The 6,000-nt window shown below is 37.2% G+C and overlaps 1 long non-coding RNA gene across 1 annotated transcript in view; it reads left to right on the top strand.

Moving 5' to 3' along the window:
* Positions 1 to 417: 417 nt before the first annotated feature.
* Positions 418 to 6,000, top strand: part of LOC141506056 (uncharacterized) — a 335,395-nt gene continuing 329,812 nt past the window's right edge. Inside the window, exon 1 of the long non-coding RNA XR_012473761.1 lies at positions 418 to 519. This is a non-coding gene — a long non-coding RNA (uncharacterized LOC141506056). The remainder of the gene's footprint in view (positions 520 to 6,000) is intronic.

Below are 6,000 nucleotides of genomic sequence, written 5' to 3'. Positions count from 1 at the left end.
CGTGAGTGTGTGCCTGTGTGTGTACGCGTGTGTGTGTGTGTGCATGTGCGCCAGTGCGTACGGTTATGGGTCTGATTCAGGCGCAGGTTGCACAGAGCTGCCTGGGTGGCTCCGGCACAGGTCGTGCTTGCGCGTCCTCCTAAGCCTTCCCGAAGTAGGAGCAGCCGCGCTGGCGGCCGCGGCCGCGGCGGTGTCGGCAAGCAGCAGCAGCGGCGGCGGCGGCGGCGGCATCCCTGGCCGCAGCATCCCTGGCCGCAGCAGCAGCCCCGCCGCACCGGCGTGCGAACTGTGAAGAAGAGAGAAGCAGCGTCGGGGAGTGCGGGGGGCGGGTTCTAGGGAGGGGGTGAGAAAGCCCGCCCGGGTCTCTGGGATCTATTTCTCTCTCTGTCTCTCGAGGGTGTGTGTAGTCCCCTCGAAGTGAAGGAATTTTGCTATAAAGCGAGCTGAGACGGAAGACTAGGCTAAGTTCCCTCCCCATGTAGATGGTGTCAGGGAGTGAAGCTACTGAAGGAGCCACTGGTAAATGCTTTTCACTTCTTACTCTTAGATGCTTAAGGCTTTCTCTATTGCTCTTCCCTCCGCAATAGCTCCTGAAGCTGCTGCTGCTTTCTTTCTCTCTCTCTCTCTCTCTCCGCGTTAGTGCAGTTTCCAACTTGTTTCGCATTTATTTCCTTTTTTTCCTCCATCCTTAGGTGAATGCTGGAGCCTTTGAGTCGGTACTTGGAGAGGTCATCATTAGTTGCATGAGTTCTGTGGCTGGGGGGGCGCGGGGGGGGGGGTGCGGCGAAGAGTGGGGGGGGGGGGCCGCGGGAGGCGAGCAGAGGGTGATTTCCCTGCAGAAGGGCTGCTGCTTTCTCTCCATTAATTCTCATCACAATTGTTAGGATTTTTTTTTTTTAGGATGCGTTTTTTTGTTGCCCGGGTGTTTGAGGTTATTCTTTTCCAGGATTGCGATGTGTTATGACTCAGTTTTGACAGAATGACAGATGTCAGTGATTCCAGAACTACGATATGGTACATGTTGGCCAAAAAAAAAAAAAAAAAAAAAAAGACAGAAATACGAAGGAGGAATCATTTCCATTCCAAAAAAAGAGAAATTCTTTAAAAAGGCTGCTTTTGCATCGCTGCTGCAGATTTGCAAGAGGCAGCGATGGACAACACTACCCATGCTGCTTGCAAAGACGATAAACATTTCAGTATTTTAGTGCATCGCAGACCGTCCTGTCCTCCCCTGATTGAGCTGTTGCTAAATTGCACTTAATAATAAATTCAGGGCTGTAGAGAATGAGGGAGATTGCTGGTATTGTCTTGCTTAGATTTCTGAGACTATGTATAGTAGAATTTACCTGAAGTGGCATCCTATCAAGATCTGGTGTTTTTTTTTTCCTTTTGGAGGGAGAACCGGCAGGGATTGAATCTTGTCACTACAGAGAATGAAATTATTTAAAATATCCAGCATAATGATTGCAAATTAAGCTCTCTCTCTCTCTCTCTCTCTCTCCCTCTCTCTTTTTTTAATAGAACTCCTAAAACTCATTCTCTCTCTCTCTCAGGGTTATCTTTAGTGTTACAAAAAGACTAAAATCCAATAAATTCATGTTATTCAAGCACAATAAGATTTTTATAAACACCCTTATTTTAATTGTACTATTTCATTTTCTTAAGTTTTCAGTACTAGTTCAGCCCTTTTAAAAAGTAGTAAAAGGGTCAATAAGTAATGGGGAATCACCAGTTGGAAAAGAAACCAGTTTTCTTTACATTTGTAAACATTCTATTAAGCCAATATCCTATGTGAAAAAGAGCTAATGCAATGGCAGCTTAAATGTGCAATGTGATGTCCTATAGTAAAGCAGGTATCATCTGAACCTAAGTGTCATTATGGGATGGTCCAAACTCCATTTCAGAATAAGGGTAAATCCAAAAGTCAAACCTACTATAGGCCACACACACACACACACACACTACAAAGGAAGAGGGGAAAGCATTTTGAGGAAACACAGTTAAAAGTTTGTTGCCCCAACATGGATGCTGAATACCATATAGCAATGTAAAAGAGTTAACATATGGGATGATCTTGTTAAAACTTTTTTTTAACGTCACAACTTCATAGTCTCAAAATTCTAACCAAGTCAGAATGAAATATCATCCACCAAATGGAAATTAACTCATTTGGGCCAGTTCTTCTTTAAACAAACAAATAGACAAACAACCAAAACAAAATAAAAAGTCTCCTCCTAAGTAAACATGCATTTTCACCTATGGTGTGTATTGGCAACAGCTTTTCTTGAAAACTGTAGACAGGATTCAGAGATCTAAAATATATTCATTCTTTTGTACTCTGCAGATGCTAATAAGGCATTTCATTTGAAATGAAAATTGAGCTAATACACAGAATTTGGGATAGAGATATTGTTATTTATTTTTTCCCAAGGGCTCTTAAATTGATGGATTTCATAAAGTTTTTGCTATTTTTTAAAAAAAACACTGAGTTGCTTCCATTCATAAGGATCACAGACGTCTCTCAGTAAAGCTTTTTCTTGTCTATATGCCAAGAAAAAAATGAATTAATATAGTAAACTCGGAGATGCTATAGAACCTAAAGCTTCTATATACCTTTTATTCTCAAACTCAAAACAAAATCAGTATCTTCCAAGGGATGTACTTGCATTATTTAAATTACACATATCACTTTTGTGGGCATGAGAATAAATGACCAGGTTTTAGACTACTCTTGGCTTGGCCCATATGTGAAATGTATAATTGTTATGTAATATACTCAGTTTATGCATATATTTATAAAGCAAAAAACTTGGCCTCAATCTTTTTATGTCAAATTCAGATGTCATGACTAAGTTTTAATTGACATATGGATCTTACCTTTTTTTTTTTGAGAGATTTCTTTTTTTTCCTCCTTGTTTCCTGGCAACTTGTAAAGGCTCTGAAAATTTTTGTTAAAATATTAAGGATATCTATGTCTTGAGTATAATTCAGGTTGAGTTCTGAGGTCAACAGGAGGATTTGTATTGTCCTTGTTTAATTCTAGTTGGTACATTTAAAAAAATAACACATAGTTAATCTCCTTTTATATCTTTGTCTCAGGTTTGATCTAAGGTTGAGTGATGAAAATAATTTCATTTTCTCACTAGGCTTCATGAGTTGCCACCTTTTATCTTGATTGACCCTAACATAGATAATTTTTAGCAATTTCAACAGCTAGTCATTGAACTTCATAGAGAACAAGAGGAAAAGCACCTTAGATCATTAGGCTACATAGAAAGATGGTATCCAGGAGTATTGATTTGAGGAGCTTAACTTGACAATCACATTTGTCTGTCTTGTTAGACTTCACATTTTCATTTTGTGAAGAATGGAGATTTCCTTGGATATGTGGTATATGTCATAGAGCTATTGGATCTTCCCTAAATTCTAATTGCTGTTTTTTTTCTTTCTGCATTTGTAATTGAAATGAGCTGCCAACTTAGCCCAATATTTTTAGGAAATGGCAAACATAGTGAGTAATAGTCTGATTGTTTTTTATTGCAAAAATGTTTCAAGGTAATTTTTTAAAAGTGACTTCTGACAGAAGGCAGTCAAGGTCATTACAGTGGGGCTTGTTCCCTTTCCTCTTCTCTCTCTGACCTATTTAAGTAGTTAGATTCAAAGGAAGGTGAAATTAAAAAGGCAGGATTCAATTCAGATTAAACTATTCAGCTCTAGTTAGAAATCATGAAAATAGTATTTCTCTATACAGCAATTCTTTTTTGAAGCAACAGATGGATTTTTTTTTAATGCTTCACAGCTGATGTTTTTTAGCCATTGAGCAAAAGGGGAGACGTTCTTTATGCTCCATCCTCAGCCTGCAGTAAGCTCATCTTTCTTGATACCTAGTAAGTTTTGAGACTATTTTCTCTGAGAGATCATTATTTCACACACAGAGTATGTTTTATGGCTAGAGAGCATGCCACTTAAAATTTCATAAGACCTTTTACAATTTCATAGTGTCATTTTGCAAGATTCTTGTACATGGAAGCAAATTGCTTTCATGTCAAAGTAGTCTTGCAGTGGTTATCCTACCACTTTTGCTTTTTTTTTTTCAAGCAAAAATTCTCATTATGGAAAAGTTTTTTCCCTCCTCATATTTTTTTGTTTTTCCCATTCATTCTTTTTGTTTTATTAGTTAAGAAATCCCTCTTCATCAGTACGGATCTGTAACTTGTCTGAAACTTACGATTCTAGAGCATTTTCTGGGAACAGTGAGAAGTCGAATGACCTATCCATAGTCACAAACCTCATACTTAAAAGCAATTCAGAGAGATGGTGATGTGTTTTGTTTTGCTTTTATAAAACCAAACTCACTTGTGGTAGGTAGCTTAAATTTGCATAATGTAAAAGATAAGATGTCATGTTACTATTATCTCTATTTTACTTTCCCTTTTGCTTTCAGTGACCAGGGTTGCCCCTAGCCTAAAAGTACTTTGTGGTTTGGGATACCCCCCATTTCACAGATGAAAAAATTAAGACCCAGAGAGTTAACTTCAATCTTCCAGCTCATGAATAATAGAATCAAGACTTAAAACTAACTCTTTTGACTCCAAGTCCAATGTTCTTTTTACTCCACTCAGCTGCCATTCTCAAAAAATTACTTTTGAAGTGCTTTTTAACAGGATGTAAATAGATGTGATCTATCTGAGCCTTAACTATTAGCTTACGTTGCCTAGCATTTTTCCAAAGAATTTTTATAAAGGTAATGAGGTGTAAAACATTCCCCCTAAAGTTCAAGTTACTCACTGCCCCAAGACTGTCAATGTATTTTAATATCTATTATGTTTCAGAATTAGAAACATTATTGCCTTTTGTGAATTCATAAAGGGAGGAAAATGAAGTGCCATATGATAGTTTGCAAATAAGGTTACCCTTCATTTTTTCCTTAAAGACTTTAATTGGTCCACCTCTGCCGGATATACAATTATGAATCTTTTAGACAAAAACTAAAATTCAAGAAGAAATGTACTTATTAACTTTTCTTTTAAACTAACTTTCCAAGTAGGGAATGACATGTCAATATAGTTTCAAAAACTGGATTTTTGATGGCTAATTATGCAGCTGAATTACCCCCAAACCCCTTTTCCCCCCAAAAAGAAATTAGTTGTCCAATGATTTAATCAGAATAGACCTCCTTTTGATGCAACAATTGCTCAACAAATTTCCTTTCTCTTCTTGTGTAGCTGCTGAGAGAATGTCACTAAATTAATTCTAAAGTTGCTCATCTGACTTGGGGAAGAAGAATATAATTATGAGATACTGAAGGGGACAGATCTGCTCTTTAAAAGTTCAAGGTTGATCAGCCCTTGACTCAGGGTCCTTAAAGAGTTCTCTGTCCTATTTATTCTTTCTTAGTCATTTTGATCCAGAGACTCCTTCCTTTCATTACCTTTTTTTTTGTTTGTTTGTTTTAGGCCAATTGTGACCTAAAGGTCAATAGTTACACTCCCTGAGTCCTTTAAAAGAAGACATTTCAGAAATGTGGAATTTGAGGCACTTGTTACAGTGGCCTGCACTGTAAGCATTCTCTAATTCATGATAAACTCAAGCCCCATGTTTGTCATTTTTCTATAGGGATGTTTGCCCCTCTTCTTTATGGTTAAGTTTTTATGCAAATCTTTAAAAAATTGTTCCTTGTTGAAAATTATTTTTGCATGTAATTGGGGAAAATGTTTGGAATCATTAAAACAAGAAAAAAGAAAAGTAATTTTTTTTATATTTAAGACAACTTTAGGAGAAAAGTTAATCTGCAGTTCCCCACTTTCTCTTAAAGAAGTTGTTTTGAGCTGTTCTTTAAATTTAAACCTCTAGTTTTATGTATTCAAGTTTATCAATGTTTTTAATCACTTATTATAAAACTTGGAGCAATGCTGGTGAGCATAAATCATGATGTCACTTTTTAGGTGATATTTCTGACCCATCCAAAACATTAGTTTTTTAGTAGTTATTAGATAATTA

The sequence above is a fragment of the Macrotis lagotis genome, chromosome 1 (assembly GCF_037893015.1).
Source record: "Macrotis lagotis isolate mMagLag1 chromosome 1, bilby.v1.9.chrom.fasta, whole genome shotgun sequence".
NCBI lineage: Eukaryota > Metazoa > Chordata > Mammalia > Peramelemorphia > Peramelidae > Macrotis > Macrotis lagotis.
Note: the sequence above shows the minus strand (reverse complement) of the source record. Positions and strands in the feature narration are given on the sequence as shown.